At 36.7% G+C, this 19,995-nt stretch overlaps 1 pseudogene; it reads left to right on the top strand.

Annotated features, from left to right (window-relative positions):
• Positions 1–19,995, top strand: part of LOC132121415 (inactive rhomboid protein 1-like) — a 34,951-nt pseudogene that overhangs the window by 649 nt on the left and 14,307 nt on the right.

The following is a 19,995-nucleotide window of genomic DNA, read 5'->3' on the forward strand; positions in this document are numbered from 1 at the left end:
CACTTTAATGGACATGGATTCTCCTCAGTTAAGGGCTTTTCTCCACGTTTTAGAAGAATAGACTACAGAAGAACTTAATGTCAACCAATACGAACAATGTATGTTTTATATTTTTACATGTTTTATATTTTAAACAGTATTTTGTCATCTGTCATGGTATGAAAAACAGGAATATTGCCCATAAAGGTGTGACTGGGGCAAGCTGTCAAATGTTTTTTTTATATATAAATGATAATAATGATAATTAAGTAAGTTGACAAATCAATGGTTTGATATTTTTAAATTTTTTGCTGTTTCATGAATTGTTTTATGTTTCATATTTATTTGTATGGTATGTCAGCAATCCTGGTTTTTTTTCCCCCAGTTATTTTTAGCCGTTGAATTCCTCACCATAAACTATGTAACTTAATGTAGAACAGAAACTGTCTTCATGTTTATGAAAGTTGGATCAAATTTTTGTGGTTACAGCTGCAGGAATGTGCAAGGTGCACATGCAAAAGTCAATTGAAACGTCTGACTTCCCTGAAACTGATAGTTCTTTCATTTGTTTTAGTGTCCACAAATCAAAAGCATACTTTTAAAAATAACATTGGACCAAAAAAAAAAAAAATCAGTGGACTTGGAATGCGTATTCCACATGAATTCATTCTCACTTCTATTTGACTGGATTACCAGCAGCACTGAGTTTTTAGCCCATGGATGCTATTAAAGTGGTCGTGAAGGTGAAAGTGTAGCCCAGGGAATACAGAAACACTTTGCTGAGCCATTAGGACAGGTGCTAAGTTTCTGGTGAAAAGAACAGGTACAGTGTCCTTCCCAGTGGACCTAGGTGAAGTTGCTTGCATTTACATTCAGTGTATCTGACTCTGACAATTAAAACGATTATTCAATAGTTGACACACAGAGACAGCATGCTGCGTGCAGATTTTTTGTGAAAGTGAAGGGCTAGCATTCAGCCATCTGGTGACTACAATGCTCACTGAATCTCATTTAATACATCATAGATTTGAATAAATATGGCCATTTACTATATTGAGCTTGGCCATTTTAGTGTTCTTGTTCAGCAAAAAAAAAAAAAAGAGAGGTTGCTTTCCCATGCATGATGTTAACAGTTTATACATGTCAGTGGCACTTTTGGCTGCTAAAACATCTGGGGATGTTACCATGTGAGGTAAACTCATCTGTTCTGACCTGAGATAAGGCTGTTGTGTGCAATAGTAAGATCCCACTTGTGGATTTATCATAAGCTTGGGTGATTTGGTTCCACACACTTTACCTTATCCAAGCATCTCTCAATTTGGTAACAGCATTTCACCATCAGTAAACACAGCAATTGACTGTTTCTTCGAATAGGTATTGTATTATGAAATCACAGCAGACTTTATATAGCTTTGCCCACTTCTTGACAGCATTGACAGAATGGCATCATATACTCTATCTTTCAGAGATTTGGGGTCAGTAAGATTTATTTTTTAAAAGTAATTAATACATTTATTCAGCAAGGATGCATTATTATGACTGAAAGTGACAGTGACAGTAATATAATGTTATAAGATATTTGCATTTCAAATAAATGCTGTTCTTTTGAAGAAAAGAACAAAAAATCGAAAACCAACAAAAGTATAGTTTCAATTAAAAATATTAAGATTAAAAATTAGCGATTCATTTATTTTTAAAGACAGATGAAAATTAAAGTAATACCCCAAATAAAATAAATACTGTGTGGTTTGATATTTTATTTAATGCATTTGCATTCATACATTTTTAGGTGTGCATGAAGCGTTCAAATACTTTTTTCATGTGCGCAACATAATGTACATGTACAAATATATTGCAAGTTTTCTTGCAGCATTGATTTCAGGAAGTATAAACTAGTTCAGACCTATCCCAAACTGTTATAGAAAAAAAAATAGACAAAAGAGCTGTTAGATCACAGGGAGTGCATTCACTTTCAAATTCTTTTTGAGCAAACCATTCAGTAAATTAGATTATTTCTAAATTATATTATTACCAAATTTAGATTTTTACTTTGTCAAATTGAGAGAATTTTTGCGAAAGTCCTGTTAGTAAGCCATATTCAGATATGATCCTTTCTTTTCTGTGAGGTTACATGAGCACCAGGGTTATGTGTTTAGAAATTAAGAGATGAAAAAAGAGATCGGGGATTTGTTAGATGTTCACCAAAATAGCATTGCCAAGAGAGAATGCCATTCTGACAAATAGTACTTAAAATAAAAGCAAATTAAATGAAAACTGATGATACAGCTCTCGTGGAGAATCAAATTACCTTGATTCGTTATATTTTTATCTTTATTCTTTCATTCTCTCTTTCTTTCTCTGTTTCCTGGCTGCTGATTTTGGAAGAAAGAGCAGACTGTGGCGAGTAAACCCCATGTGTGCATAACCAGCTCTTTCTCTGCTCCTCTGTGTCTCTTTCAATCCTGCTGGTTCTAGCAGAAAACCACAGACCCCATCCAGTCTCTGTCTGTTGTCATGTTATAGTCACTTTTGAAAGGATGTCACATTTGTATTAATTAGTGCATCTCTACACTTTTTTGCCATCAAGACTTTGTTGCAAGTGTGTATTGTAAAGATGATCAGAAGTTCCTTCAAAAGGATGGCTGTTTATGTGTTGTTGAGGCTTGAAATTTCACCTGAAAACAAAAGTCTTGTCATCGTTTATTCACCCTCATGTTGTTCCAAACTTGTATGATTTTTTACTCCTGCGAAACACATGAGAAAATGTTTAGCAGGTTGTCTGAGCTGCTTTTTTCCATACATTGAAAGTGGATGGGAACCGGGGCTGTCAAACTCCAAAAAGGCATCATAATAGCCCTTAGTCACACTCTTAAGCCATATTATCCTTACAGCTTTATGTGATTTAGTTCATTTAAGTTGTTATTCATTGTAACTCTTCAGTCTAATTTGAACTCCTCCTGCAGACTCTTTAATAAAAGTCGAAGGATGGATGCAGTTCCCTCAGAGACATTCACAGTGTCTTTTTCCATGAGCGTTTGCGTTTTACCTGAGTGGTTGAACTGGAAATGTCTTTTGGAATTGCTCTAGTTTTTCCCTCCATAAATATTGTGGTATTAATATTAACGTTTTTTGAAAGCATCCTTTTGGTGTTACTGCCAATAATAAGAATTCTTTGTAGTACGAGGCTTAACAGATATATTCATAGAAAAATCAAATTAATCTACTGTTTACTAGCAGTAAATATCCAAGAACATGCAACTGCAATAACACACATAATCATCAAACAGGCTTTTTAGCTCACTTATGAATCAATACACCAAACTTTAATAAGTTGTGGTCTAATAAATGGAGTCCAGTGTCATTTAAAGCTTTTGACAGCCTGCTGCTTCTTGACTTTCCTGTTTATATAGGGAAGAATTTCTTCAAATTCTTCCAGAAATAATCACGTCTTTCTGTTAAAACCCTTGCAAAGTCTTTTGGGGTGAAAGGTTTGGCTTTCATGTGATTTGAGACCTTGTGCTTCTTTATTTGATCTTAAAATTTTCATTTTATTGTCAATTTTCTTTTCAAACCCACATGCCATCTGCATACAGTTAACATTTTATTTTCATACAGTGGGATCCAACAGAGGAAGTGTTCATGTCAAATTCACAGCATGAAGATGCCTCATAATGAGCACTATTGTGAAAGCAGCCCCTTCTTAGAGAAAGGCGACAAACCACCCGCAGTTCTCAAATAGCCCCTAATACAACACCATTTGCCCATCTGTAGTGCTACAGATTCTCATTAACATTCTTGTGCTTTTCTTTGAAAAGAAATGGTTTTCACTGTATGGTTAGATGTTTTTATATGAGCACAATTCATGTTCTGAAGTGTAATGCTGAAACAAGGCTTAGCCTGTTTGTGTTACATGTTGTTACTTGTTAATGGAAGCTGGGATTGAGCAGTATAAAGGAAAGCAACCGCTTAGTTGTCTATTAATTCAGTGTGTTGGACTCACTGGAACTGAAATGTGAACACAGATAGCATTCTTCGAATTATATCCCAAAGTCAAGCTCTTGGCAGACAGGAGTCAGTCAATGGAGCCCAGACAGGTTATTTTTAAGAAATGTACAAAGAGAAGACTTTTGCACATGGCATTTCTATAGTTTGTTATAGGTAAAAGACATGTCTAAAAATTTATATAAAAAAATGCATTTCATACATGGCATGTCATGTGACCTTTCTTTACATACCGCTTTATACAATACAGTCTGTGTCAAAGCAGCTGTACAGTGTAAAACAGGAAAATAGTTAGTTAATAATACAAGAGTTAACAATAACAAAAAAGTCAGTTTTTCAGTTAAAGTCAGTTCGTTGATAATTCAGTGATGTCATCATTTAGTTCAGCCTATTCAACAATATTGCCCGAACTAAGCAAGCCAAAGGCGACAGTGATGACAGAATATTCCTTTTTGGGTGGGGTATCCCAACCTCTTCTATGATGAGCATGTTTTTAATTTCAGATTTAAAATGCTTATACTTGAAAATAAAACCTTAAGCATTTTGGCAGTATTCACTGGTTATTAATATTCGAAAAACTTTTGTGCGCAAATCAAAATCATGATAAATTAAATTTGTAAAATGTCATGTGTTGCACCTCCCCAAACCTTTATGATATCAATTAATTAATAACTCATGATACTTTCAATTTTATATTCAAGCTATTTGTAAGGAAGACATTTTATTCTTTGACTTGATGGTTACATCTCGTGACATTTTAAGAGTCACTGGATGAAAACCTTTTATTAAAATAGAAATTTTCTAAACCATTTGAAACCAGCATGAATACAAAGAAGGCTTGGCACATGTTTTCTACATAGATTTTCTTCTTTATTTTTATGGACACTCTTGTTTTTGACCCATAAGTACTGTATGTTGCAAATTAGTTAAAAAGGGAAATGTATATAAAGAATTACTAGGAATTAGAATTAATTACAATTATTTACCTCAGATGGCAGTAATAACTGTATCAGAATTAATATTACAATCAACTAATCTGTTAATAATAACGTGGCCACAGAAAATAACTTTCTTACAGTAGTGCATTAGAGCATGTAGCTATACTGTAGATCAGATTGTAATAGGGACACTATTCACAAGCGGTGACAGAACCAGAAACTCATGTAAATTGTGCACAACAGTTTTATTAACTAAACAGTAACACATAACTAATCTAGATACAAAGAAACATGCAAATCACTCATTCATGTGGACTGGAGTGGAAGTGGATGACTGAAACAGTTAGAGAAACCAGAGAATGCAGTTATGGAAAATTAGTCCGTTAACCGCATACTTGCATTGCCTTAGCCTGGAATGAGTGTCTGGATGCAGTCTCAGATGAAAGTCTTGATGGTCTGGAGTCGTGGTGGTGTATCACATTGCAATCACGTTCTTCTGGGTTTGAAGAGTGATGAACTCCAAAAAGATGTTTGAAGCTGGTCACACCTCAGGATTTCAGTGAGCCAATGAATAATGGTAACTTTGGAGGGAAATTTTATTAACTTTGTAGTATGGTGTTTTGCATATGAAACTCGATTGGGTGTTCAAGAGAAGAATCTCTTTAGGATTCTTATAATGTGTTGCATAGGTATCAACATATAATATACACTCAAGTCAAGTCAAGTCACCTTTACTTATATAGCGCTTTAAACAAAATACATTGCGTCAAAGCAACTGAACAACATTCATTAGGAAAACAGTGTGTCAATAATGCAAAATGACAGTTAAAGGCAGTTCATCATTGAATTCATTTATGTCATCTCTGTTCAGTTTAAATAGTGTCTGTGCATTCATCTGCAATCAAGTCAACGACATCGCTGTAGATGAAGTGTCCCCAACTAAGCAAGCCAGAGGTGACAGCGGCAAGGAACCGAAACTCCATCGGTGACAGAATGGAGAAAAAAACCTTGGGAGAAACCAGGCTCAGTTGGGGGGCCAGTTCTCCTCTGACCAGATGAAACCAGTAGTTCAATTCCAGGCTGCAGCAAAGTCAGATTGTGCAGAAGAATCATCTGTTTCCTGTGGTCTTGTCCTGGTGGTCCTCTGAGACAAGGTCTTTAGAGGGGATCTGTATCTGGGGCTCTAGTTGTCCTGGTCTCCGCTGTCTTTCAGGGCTGTAGAGGTCCTTTCTAGGTGCTGATCCACCATCTGGTCTGGATACGTACTGGATCCGGGTGACTGCAGTGACCCTCTGATCTGCATACAGACTGGATCTGGTGGCTACGGTGACCTCGGAATAAGAGAGAAAACTATCATTTAGATCATGAAAATACACACTCATAGATACCAAACATGGTATAGTTGAGGTTATATTAACTAGTGATCTATCATAATGCATGCATAAAACAGTATACAATATAAAATACAATATAAAAGAACAGTAATGATATACACAATGACCTGAGGATATGTGTGTTCATTCAAAGAAAGGTTTGTCTAGGTTTGAATTATTTAGAGTTCTCTTAGAGAATTACGTAAACAGTCCATTTTTATGGGCATTATGTGTCTTTTCTATAAGTAAAATGAGTGAGAGTTGCTTTGCCTGCATTGCTTTGAGCAATAAAACCCATTGTTATCAGATGCTTTGTCTTTGGTTGCCATGGAACCAGAGGCCTGTTCTGCCTTTTTGAGGTGTTATTACGGGAGAAGGGTCTAGAGACCCTCATAGTTAGCTTGTTGGTTGGGTGGTTTTAGGGATTATTTGTTGAATATTACAAATAATTATGTGTCTGATTAGTCCACATGCTACAAGTATGACAGTCCAACAATTGTAGTTAGTTTGGCCCTTTTGTGTCCATCTTATGGCTCATTTCCACTGAGCGGTCCGGTACAGTACGGTTCAGTACTCTACGATTTGGTACGGGTAACCCTTATCAGGCTTGCGTTTCCACTGCCAATAGTACCCTTACTTGGTAGGCGTGGTGTATGCCGGAAAGTAGCGATCGACAATGAACCATGACAGTAGTCACAACTCTGCCTCTTTTTGTTAAATGTCAGTAGCAAATTTTCGAATCGGTGCTATCTTTATAAATAAACTGCATTTTTGAGTTTTAAACAATTACGTTCTCACCTGAAAAACTCTTGAAACTACATTTCATTACACTAACTAAATTACGTGGCTTTTTGGGCAATGAAGTTTCACAAGTCCACAAGAACAGACAAGAACGCATTTTGAGAAACGACTATTGTCTGTGTGAAAATATGAAAAAAATTTGTGTTTGCATACTCAGATGTAAATAAGCCCAACACTCATGGACAGCAGAGCAAATGAGTGGAGAAAATGTATCCCCTTTATATCATGCATCAAAAGTGACGATTCCAGTCAACTAATCAATGTTCTGCGGTAAGTTTAGCTCCAACCTTTTGGTACCCTTTACTGTGCTAGGTACCCCAAAAGAAGGGTACCAAAAAAGTTTAGCATCAGGTTTTTGTTGTGTGCCATTCATGTGAGAGCCAAGTTTACTCATTTATGACAGTGAGTTTTGGCCTGTTTTTATTCATAGTCTGTTACAGTTGTGTCTACTGTGCCCTTGGAGAAAAACTTAACCCCTTAGATTAACAAAGTATTCTGCTGGTTCTGTGAATATGGCTCGAAACTCCTGTACATTTTCAACCATTATTGTGCCGTCACAGCATATTAAGTATAAAACAGTCTGCCAGGCCAGCCACTCTGGTAAAGGTTTGTCGGTTTTTAGAGTCAAAACCTATATTATTCTCAGACAACTTCTTTGGCAGTTGCAAAGACTGATTCACTTGGGAGTTAAAGCATAATTGAAGGGATTTTCCAGAAGTTATGGAAGTATTGGAGCCATTTTCTCCCTCTAAATTAATGACACAGAGCCACTTTATTAGCACAGATTTGACATTTCCATCAAAAGCCAGCAAAGATTTTTAACAGCTCAAATCAATACAGACAGCCCACACAGCGAGTCCCCTCTAGTGGGAAATGCTCCAGGCGGCCATCACCCTGGAAAGTATTTAAATGGAGATCACATGTTGTTTAGGCATGCGCTGCTGAAAGTCCTCTTGGCTGGCGACTGATGCAACTGAGACAAAAAGATGTTTGCTGGCAGGCTGGAAGATGGATCTGAAGTCTCCTAGCAGGACCATTCAACACCTCTGCTTCTCCCAGCATGCACTCTGGGGTCAGCACTAGTGCCACTCTGTCAGCACATTGAAATCCAGGGACACTTATTGTGATGTTTCAAAACCGCATCAAGCTGAAGCACAGCCATTGAGTTTTAATGGACCATTTTGTTAATTTACAGAGTCTTTAATGAGCCATATGTGTGTTAGTCATTAGAATGGAAAAACAGAGTAGCTCTGATTAGATTAGTTTTAATGAATTTCTGACTGGTTTTGGCTGGATTAAATTTAGAGGTAATCTTACTGGTCCATCAACATAAGGCTCGATGATATGACTCAGTTTTTTTTTTTGGGGGGGGGGGGGGGGGGGGGGGTGTATTAATTAATTAATGCATTAAAAGGCTCTGTAAGATTTATTATTTTAGATGTTTTCAAAATAACTGATTTTATTTGACCAAAAGTACAGTACAACAGTAATATTGAGGAATGTTACTTAAAATAACCTTTTTTTTTGTATAAGATTTTTTAAATTGAGCTGAATCCTTCAGAAACCATTTAAACATGCTGATTTTATTATTGCGCTGCTATGACTGGCTAACAGTTTCGCTTATTAAAATAACAGCTGGACGCTGCTGTGACATACTCTACAAACAACATTGGTCATTTGGTTTAAAAACCAGTAACTACTCGGTTTGCGGACAATGCAATAGTGGTAAAAGCACATTTACTCACACTTCTGTGATGCAACATTACTGTTGGATCCACTCTAGTCAGAAAGCACTGCATCATCATTTACTTTCAGTCTCTGAAAAGCCTGCATCATTCTGTCTTTTTAAAAAAATGAATCCATAGTGAAGTAAAGCAACAAAACAAAATCCATATGGAGCTTTTTGCTAGTCTTTGCAAATTTTATGGAACTAGTACATTGACCTGTTATATGTCAAAAATATCAGTTTATGACCCCTTCAATAATTCTTTGATGATTAGAAAGTTCAAAAGAACATCATTGTTCTCATTCCCCATGTGTTCTGTGTGACCTAGTTTCTGAATCTTGTTATGTTCAGGTGTGTTTTGTCAATTACCCTCATTAAGTTCCCCTTATAAGTTGCATTCTGTTCAGTGTTTGGCTGTCTGGTCTTTTCGATGTGTACAGTATGTGTGTTTTTGCCAGCTCTTTATGGAGTACCCCTATGAGGATTATTAAAGACTTTGTATCATTATCTTTTACGTTTACGTGCTTCTCTCCCCCACCACACAGTGGCAATTTATTTCAAATAGAAATCATTTGTAATATTATAAATATTAGTGTAGTGTCACTTTTGATCAGTTTAAGGGATCATTGCTGACTAAAAGTGTTTTATTAAAAAAAACAACTTAATGACCCCAATTTTTTAACAGTAGTTTATAATAAAATGCAATTCATACACACACTAACTTAAATACCTATTATTTATAGGATGACCATGCTTTAATTCATTCTTATATGAAACTAAATTCAATATTAATTTCAATATTTTTTTGTCCTGAAATCATTCTCTTATATTTCTCAGGGAGGAAAAACTATGATATTTTAAGGTTATTGTAGTTAAAATGCTTTATTGTACACTCACCGCCTGCTTTATTTGGTACACCTGTTCAATTGCTTGGTAACACAAATTGCTTATCAGTCAATCACATGGCAGCAACTCAATGCATTAAGGCATCTAGATGTGGTGAGGACGACTCACTGAAGTTCAAATTGAGCATCAGAATGGGTGAAGAAAGGGGATTTAAGTGACTTTGATCGTGGAGTGGTTGTTGGTGCCAGACGGGATGTCTGAGTATTTCAAAAACTGCTGATCTACTGGGATTTTCACACACAACCATCTCTAGGGGTTTACAGAGAATAGCACGAAAAAAGGAAAATATCCAGTGAGTGGCAGTTGTGTGGATAAAATGCCTTGTTGATGTCAGAGGTCAGAGGAGAATGGGCAGACTGGTTAGAAATGATAGAAAGGCAACAGTAACTCAAATAACAACTTATTACAACCAAGGTATGCAGAATACCATTTCTGAACACACAACACGTCAAACCCTGAAGCAGATGGGCTACAGCAGCAGAAGACCACAACGGGTGCCGCTCCTGTCAGCTAAGAACAGGAAACGGAGGCTACAATTCGCACAGGCTCACCAAAATTGAACAATAGAAGATTGGAAAAACGTTACCTGGTTTGATAAGTTTCTGATTTCTACTGCAACATTCGGATGGTAGTGTCAGAATTTGGCATGGAGAACTTGAAAGCATATTTCCTTGGCACACTTTGGGCCACTTAGTACGAATTGAGCATTGTTTAAATGCCACGGCCTACCTGAGTATTGACGCTGACCATGTCCATCCCTTATGACTACAGTGTACCCATCCTCTGATGGCTACTTCCAGCAGGATAATGCACCATCTCACAAAGCTCAGATCCAAATCCAATAGAGCATCTTTGGGATGTGGTGGAACGGGAGATTCACATCATGGATGTGCAGCTGACAAATCTGCAGCAACTGTGTGATGATATCAAGTCAATATGGACCAAGATCGCTGAGAAATGTTTCCAACACCTTGTTGAATCTATGCCATAAATAATTAAGGCAGTTCTGAAGGCAAAAGGTGGTCTAACCTGGTACTAGCAAGGTGTACCTAATAAAGTAGCCAGTGAGTGTATGCTTAATTGCTTAATATTTGTATAATATTCTCCATGTGAAACCAACATGATTACAATTATAACATGAGTACAATTATAAGAACTTAGTCTTACATGGCAAACTTAGTCTTACAGCCGTGGTCTTTAATTGAAGCATATTGTCCATGCTGGAGACCTCTGACTCATCATATGATGACAACAACATATGCTGATGACTTGCTGAACTGGTTAACTCTAAAAGCAGGCTGACCCATCTTGCAAAGGTCGGCTATCCAGTCTTAACCTCATTGGCCAACCAAAATAAATTAGATGAAATGGTGCAGAACGGCTCTAGCAGTCTAGTGGAATGTGCAGAATTTCCCAAAATGTGCAGGGAGTGCTCTGCCAGGCAGCATGCCCGGATCAGTGGGATTCATGCCCGTCCACTTGGTTCCTAAAGGTACAGGCAAGTTCTTCAGCATCCGCAGTTTACTGATGGGCCATTAGAGCTGAGGAGCCATCATTCAGTGAGAACAAGTACATGAATGTTTCTTTACCTCTAATTGTTATCAGTGGACATGACTTCAGTTATTTAGACTTTCTCTGTTTAAAATATTAATCTGGAGCACTAACTACAGTAAACATCACAGCAGGCTTTCAGTTATTGGAGTTTAATGAATGTGTCGATTTTGTGAAGGTTCCTATTGACGTTGAAAGCATGAAAAAACCCAGATCAGATTCCTGTGGCTTCTGTGTGTCTTTGTCGTCCCTCTTTTCTGAGAGGAACTATTGTGTCTACTGTTGCTCATGAAATGAATTTGACACAGTTGAGCCAGTGTTTCGAACAAGACCAACTTTTTTTAAGTCATCTTTTGCCGAGAAATGTGTCCCATGAGTCAGTCAGCCATGGGTCCTTGAGTTACTGTAACCATTTTGACCATCCAAATTCATAGATTTACGGTAATTATTCAAAGATTTGGTTGAATCAAAGCATATGTGAAAATTACAGATAGCATCCACAAATTTGGACATATTGAAAATTTTGTTGACTCTAGAGCACATCTTTGATAGAAGTGTGTATGTGAAAACAAAGGAAAAGCATCCCTGCTCAGGAAGGAAGTGCTCTCCAAATGAGGTCATTCATCACTGGCCGACAACACACGGACATCTGCCGTCCAGTCCTGTCTACAAAAACCATCTCAGTGTCCCGCTGCAACATCTGGCCAAAGTCAAAACATCACCCATGTCCTTTCCAGCACTGAGTACTGTAGGAGGACCTCAGGAAGGAGAACTACAGATTGCGAAGGGGGACAATTTTAATTGCAGCTTTTAATTATATCAGAAAATATTTAGTTCATAAAGTTCATAACAAGCAAAAAAGAAAAAGATGAGTCGTTTACAATGGATGTAATTTAGGATAATTGTGAAGCTTTTAATTTATAGAAAGCACTTGAATTCTTCTTTGAAAACTAAAGTTCTAATTTTTATGGTTGTTTTAAGGTTTATGGCATTATGTTATCATGGCAACTACTGGGAAACTGGATATTTTTATAACTTTACACTGAAAAGGCTTTCTCATTTGGGTTCTGGTGTACAACGTTTATTATTTCTTATCACATTCTACTCAGTTTTTTTTCATAAGATTTCATGGTTTGTTTTATTTTTGTTAAACCTCTACATGGATGCTTGAAAAACAACAAAGTCGACAGCAATATTGCTAAATATGATTTATTAAAGATACTGCAATGTGATAAACATGGAGACAACGTTAGCCACAATTAGCTATAGCCTGTGGTCACTCCACCGATTCTCCTCACACCACATCTCTCTCCTCTGTCCATTTACCCTTCCCCTTAACTCTGCCTGACCCCTCTCTCGCCTAGGCGGCTCGTAATTAAACGGCAATGGCCCATCGTAAGAGTTGACACTTACCCCTACTGCAACCTCTTCACTGTCTGACTCCATTACGAAGAGATGATATTTACCGGCCGTTGCGTCACTTCCGATCAGAGCGTTTTTCACAGCGGAAGTAATTTTACTCACAATTTCTTTTAAAAAACTTTTTTAATGCACATTTATTAGTTTCTTCACGCAAATCGAGTTCCTAGACTATTTATCTACACGTTCATTCACAGGGATCTTCAGCTTGAAAGAAAAAAAAAAATAAAATAAAGATGGCGTCTGAAAGTTGCGGTCGGTGGTCAGTTCGTGTTTAAAAGTATGTTTCTGAACAACCTTTTCCACTTTTTATGTAATTTCTAGCGAGAAATTATTATAGCAGTAATGAAATATCCACTCAGTTATCACCAAAGCTCTCTATATTTTGCTGTAGATCATTAAACCATTACTCCGCCTCAGAAGCCTGTCTGAAATCCGTTTCATGAGGTGCCTTCGGGCAAAAACACTGCCTGCAAAGTCATTGCCTGATTAGACAGCAAGGCAGCAAGTCACCTGCCTAAGTTTTCGGATGCAGCCCTCGCGTTTTATTCAACCAAATTGTAGTAACGCGACACTTTACATTCTCAGTAACGATAATGCCGTTGCAATGACAGGAAAAGTAATTAATTAGATTACTCCGTTACTGTAAATTTAACTCCGTTAGTAACGCCGTTATACTTAAACGCCATTACTCCCAACACTGCATATGAGTAAGATGCAAGGTTTTATGCTGAATCACTGCATGCTGAACTGTTTAGTCAATTTGAGTCTCAGATAATTAAAGAATTTTGAGTGCGCTGTTGTGTGCTTTTGATCTTGTATATGTTTCTATACACCACAGTTCTGTGGAAGAATTGGTTCATGATGTATTTTGTTGTAATAAACTTTACAAACACATGAGCCAACTCATGTGGTCTTCTTACATCACTTCCTCTGTATATGAGGAAAAAGTGTACGCTTTTGATGATTAGGTTTTTCTAAAGTGATTCCTAAGTTTGAGTATCAACAATCACATCTGTGCGTAGGAGTCATTAAGAGAGGGAAAATATTACCCCTTTATTGTAAGTATAACCATAGTAATTCATAGTTTACATAATTTCTTTCTGATAGTTATTAATATTATGTATGATTAATATTGTATGTTTGCTGGGATAAGTGTATCAGGCCAGATTCATGCTATAGCTAGAGTGTTTTTAATTGCAGTTGCAAACAGCTTTGAGCTGAAAGTCTTTATATGGTACTAGCAATTAGGTTACTGCATTCAAGTGGATTTCTGGAAAATCTTGGTTCCTCTGATGTCCTGTTGTTGTGGTGGTTTTCAGTCAGTCGCTGTGGTTTTATGAGCTGTGTAGCACGACTTTAGAGCAAACGGCTACCATTTCTTGTCATAAGAGAAAATACAATATAAATTGAATGAATAAAGAGCTGGTATTTAAAGGTAACAGTATCTGTTACCTAAGCAAATAATTTGCCAATTGTCACATCCTTTGCTCTAATCTGTGCTTCAAATACAAAATAACGTCTAGAGAAATACAGCACATTTACGTGTAAGTATAAAGGAAAGCTTATATGTCGTTTATAAGTGTCAGTGCTAACCTTTTGCCCAAACCTGAAATTTCTATGACCACATTTTAATGTTTGTTTGGATAAAAATATGGTCTGCAGTAGGATGTGGTGGGATTTTTTTTCTTTTCACCACGGGGTGTTATTTGAAGGATTATGTTTAACTTTCTGTAAAAGTAAGTACCCTTGTTTTCTTAAGCAATTCGTTCGCTGTGTTTCTGCCATGCTTCATGATCCAAGCTGTCTGTAGTCACTGCTGAGAGTGGCTTGTCAAGAGGTGTAAGATAGCACTTTTGGCGGATGCTTCAGGATTTTTGGAGGAAGTCATTTTAAATAAAGTCAGTGGGTTCAGTAATGGTAGTACAGTCTTTCGACTTTATTCATCTGCGGACATTTACCAAAAAACATTGAAAACTGAATCGAAAGAGGCTTTGTTTTGTCCTGAACAGTTATATTGTCACTTACAACTGAGCAGTAACCGTTTTCAAATGCTCTAATGACTCTAATACTGTAGCTCTGGTGTGCCTGCGGAGAACAAAATCTCTACTTCAGTCATTTGTAGAGAATCGTGCTTTATGTGAGTGAACCTAAATTTACACTGGGGTAATACAATATTGTAATGTTAAATAAAAATGCGGTTTATTAATTTTTATTATATTTTATGTTATTTCAAAATAAAGTAGACCCACCTTGATAGAGTAGTACCATAATGTTAGGTACCCTGCAGTTCTAGTGACCCCAATCTGAAATTGAACGTCTGTGTTAGCAGACCTGACCACCCCCATCCCACATCTTTGAGAAGACACAAATTCAACTACAAATATTGCCCTGCTTTGAAGGGTAAAAAAAATTTTCATAATAAATGAGAAAGGTGAGTCCCTATATAGCATACTACAATCCAGTTAAAAAGATTAAACGGTGAAATAAAAGGAGAATTTGCATCCTCTGCTGGAGGAGTAGAGGCAGTGCACTTCTGTCCCAATTCATATTTTTAACTAAACTAAAGCATTCTGTGAGGAGCCACCATGAATTACTGAATGAAAGAAAGGTGATTTTAATATCAGTAGCATATGTGCAAAGAAATATATCCCCGCTGAGCATTAACGGTGGGATTGCCAAGAGCACAAAAGCAGCTGTAGTTTTGCACTGATGTGACTGATGTGCAGTGTGGATGGAGGACAGCAAGCTGCAGTTTCTGCAGTGCACCATCATTTCCCAACAACCAGATGGAAATGCGGATTATCATGGCGTGTGTCTTTATGTGTGTGTGTGCACTGTTCACCCATATCTGTGTGTTATGTGTGTTTGAGCTGTTTATTTGACCCTGTCTGATCTTACAGCTGGCTGGCAAGACATGGCCGAAGCTGAGGATGAGAGCAGGAACAGCAGTCTGCGGAGAAAGAAACCACCCTGGCTCAGACTGGACATCCCCATCGCCCCAAACCCTGTGGAGGAACGTAATAACATTCTCCAGGTGGATATTTGTTGATACATTTTTGCTCAAGATATCTTGCATTACTTTGAAACACTTGTGTTTCCATGAAATAAAAAAAAATCATTTAAATATTCACTATTCCTACAGCCCGTCATGCGTAACAGTTTGTACCTCCGGAGTGCCAGCGTCCCTACTGAAAACATCCAGCTCAGATGCCCACCTGTCGATCCCAACGCCTGCCGCAGACCCTCAGTCCTGCGCAAACCCTCCATCTCCCAGACCATCAAGAGGTAAGAGTCACATCCACAAACAAACACTTTGGACTGCCGTGCTTGGGGTCAGAACAATTTGTATCGTTTTAAAGAAATACATTTTTTTTATTCCACAAGGATGCATAAAATGAGTCAAAAGTGACAGCAGTGATGTGCAGTATATGTTACAAAGTACTGTGAAAATGTATCACAGTTTACACAAAAATATTAAGCAGCACAGATGTTTTCAACGGCTTCTTGGGCAGCAAATCAAAATATGATATATTCAAATTGTTATTTTAAATTGTAATAATATTTCACAATATTACTGTTTTTACTGTATTTTTGATCAAATAAACATGAAATAATCTAACCAACCCCACACTTTTGTACTGTACAGTAGTTTATATCTATGGTGAAGTGTGTAATTTTACTCATGACACTGAACTATGTCTATGTTTTCATGACAATGATGCACTAAAAATGGAAAAGTCTTTCCTTTGCATTATGAAACCATAAATTAATGGCATTTGAGACAATGTTTTGACAGCACTGCAAAGGCATAGCATTTATGTTTTACTGGCTTACTTAAAGTTCGGTATCGTGGCAGTAGAAAGGTGTTTTAACATAGAAAATTGCTTATTAAAACTGATCTTATATTCTTTTGTTTTGTATATGTAGTGTTTTGCATCGTTGTGTTTTGTGTAATGCTGTATTGCGTTGGGTCATTTCAGGGTCTGCTGTGTTCACAAGCTAATTTGCTTGCAGGGATGTAAATAGTTTTCTGAAAAGCCATTTATCTTGTCTCATTAGCAAACAAATATATACACCCATGCAAGTGCACGTATAATCCCAAAGATTTACATTATCATAATGCTAGGTGATGCAGTACAAATGCTGTCTTTAATAATTATTATTTTTGGCTTTTTGGCCTGAAAAATCCATCTTGAGCTTGTAGCTGTGTTTATGGCTGGTCAGCCAGCCACTGTGTTGCAAAAACCAATCTGACCACCTGAATCTGTTATGACTTGAGCAGCATGGTCTATTAAGATGAAATACTATATTAGACCAGTGAAAATCTAGCTATCATGTTCTGAAACACTGGGGCCTGATTTTTCATCATATAATGACATACTTTTATACTGTGACTGAGCTTAAAGGCTAATGCATTATTGACGATAGTATATGTACTTAATAAAAAATAAAGTCAAGAATGTATTTTGTATCTGTTTTCTTTGCTTATTCTATTTAAATCTCTGACTGCTCTCTAAACTCCTGGCCAAGCACTGTTTATCTTAATGGCTTTGGATGTTTTATCTTCCTGATATGGCTGAAGTCCTCCACTGTGAGGAGACACAGCAGTGAATCACGCTAATGTATTTATGTTTGTTTTGACTGCATGTGCGCAGCTCTTTTTCAGCATCTGTTCTTGGGCTCATATTTTACAAAACCAGTATGATGTAGAGTCTGTCCACTTTGTTAACCTCCTTTCTATTGCTTTTCTTTCACAATTAATATGATCCTGTCAACTTCTTAAAAACAACTTATTTTTTTCCATCTCTGTTTTCTTCTGTAACTAAACTGGTTGCTTTTCTATCCTTTCTCTTTTTCCCCTGTTTTCTCATCTGCCTTTCCTCATCCTCCTCACCTCGTCTCCCACCAGTCCCACAGGGAAGAGGGTACGCTTTGAGCAGATGAGCACAGTCCTGGTTAAAGGCCAGTGTTTCTCACGCCTGGAACCCCCCAGACGTCAGTCACTGCCCCAAATTGTCCTCAGGTACAGTGGAACCAATATACACTCACTGAAGTCAAAATTCATACAGTATGCAGTCAGATTAAACACTTGATTCTGTAGAGAGAATGTTTTCCATTTCAATTTCACACAAGACGCATTTATAAATCTGTTTCACCTATATTTTATATAAACAGCCACATCATGTTAAATGTTATTCCACACAGTCTTCTTGTAAGGATATAATGGCATCAAATACTCATAAATACATTGAGTATAAATATATATATATATATATATATATATATATATAGGATGCATAAATATGTGTTATTTGGGTTTTTAGTGTTATTTATATACACTTATAGCACTTAATATATTGAATTAATTGTATTATTTATTTTTAAACACTTGTAGTTAAGTTTACACAACCATTTAAAAAAAAATTCTCTGACCCTTATGGCTACTACGTCATCTTAATTTATTAATTTACTTAATTTTTTTTTATTTAGTTTTAGGTAACAACACGGGTGAACATATCCTTATATATTTAGGCAACCTGTTTTTGCACATAGTTTAAGTTAATTATCATTTTGGATGTAGTTTGAAGGCATTTGTTGTTGTTGTTGTCTTTTAATGAACTCTTTATTTAAAAAAAAAAAGAATTGTGGTTTTCGTCAATATATGGAAACATTCAAAGACTTTTTAATCTGGCTGCCCACGTTTAGTTTAAGATGAATTATTCAAAATAACAGCTATTTGCTGCTCCCTGATCGTTCATAATACTTCATTTGGCTTAGAAAGAATGTCAGAACAAACACAGACTCCTACACAAACTTCAAAAAGAGCTCCTTTCTTCCTCTACACAAAAACAGGAGTGCATCAAAGCCTTCACATCTGCGTCTATGGGTTTGGCTGTGTTTTAAGATAATCGACTGATAGCATATTGGCTCTCGAATCCACCATTTGTCAAACCATCAAAGGAATATCTGAGCTGTGGGAGAAGATCATGTCACGGCAGAAAGTGTTATTCACAATGCTGAAAAAAACTGCTATCTTGGCCTTTTTTGGCTATTTTCAATTCTGCCTCTGGTTGTGACTAATGCTTTATTAATGTAAACTTTGTTCTGCACAGGTTTGATGCAGTAAAAAAAAAAAACCAAAAATAGTTATGGTGAATATTACTATTTAAATAACTTAATTGGTAATTAACAATTAGTATTGTTCTCAATACTGTGAAACACAAAATCATAATACGTTTTTTTCTGAATTCTTTGATTAACGAAAAGTTCAAAAGAACAACTTTAATTTGGGATATAAGTCTTTTGTATCATTATAAATGTATTTACTTCCAGACATACCGTTAAAGTATTCATTTCTTAAAAAAATACCTCCAACTCTAGAATGGTAGTATATATACTGTAATAGAAAGACAATATATTATTAATTTTATAAATTCTTTAAAAACATAGCATGAAAACAGTTATGTAATTTAGAAAACATTTTATCTTTATAAAATTATTCATTTTATCTAACACAGTTGGTCCTTATACATGAAGATATATAGCTTTATATATATTTTATTAAGGGGGTTCATCGTTTTTAGGGGTCCTGGGCATCACCGTCAACAAAACCCTGCACATCACCCCTTTAAAAATCCAGGACTCCACCTCTCTGTCACTGACAAAACTATCCACAAGTTCATCGATTCACTGTCCAGACTAATAACTGTTAAAGACCATTGATGTGCACGGAGCTTGTTGGGAATTGCTTGTCAAATTGTGAAGGGTGCTGAATGATGTTTAATTTCCTCCACCAGGGTATTTGATAGACAGAGTAATTTGCAATGGACTGTTATAGAGGAGATTGTGTTATTGTTTGAGGTGTGTGACTGTATGTGAGAGCGTGTGTGTTCTCGTTATTGAATTGTGCAAACTCAGTCTTCAAGTCCCAGTTCTCACACTTACCTCATGTTTCGGCACGTTTCCTACCCTCTCTCTCTTTCTGTCTGTTCTCTGTTCCTCTCTTTTAGTCAGATGAGTTGGTATTTTACTGGGTGTTTACACACACTCTTCAAACACTGTTTGAGTGGGCAGAAAGAGTAAAGTGGAGTTGTTGTCGGGATATGAATCACTGCTGTATGGTCTGAGACACATTAAGCATTACTTGGATTATAGCAGGTTTTCTGCCTGAACTCTGGCATCAGGGAAATGTCTTGTTTGCCTGTCTGACATTATGTGATGTAAGGGGTTGGAAGGAAGGGCAAGCTTATATTTCACTCAGTGTGAAGGCTTTGGTTCCCCCTCTACCTCAGACATG

The sequence above is a fragment of the Carassius carassius genome, chromosome 39 (genome assembly GCF_963082965.1).
Source record: "Carassius carassius chromosome 39, fCarCar2.1, whole genome shotgun sequence".
NCBI lineage: Eukaryota > Metazoa > Chordata > Actinopteri > Cypriniformes > Cyprinidae > Carassius > Carassius carassius.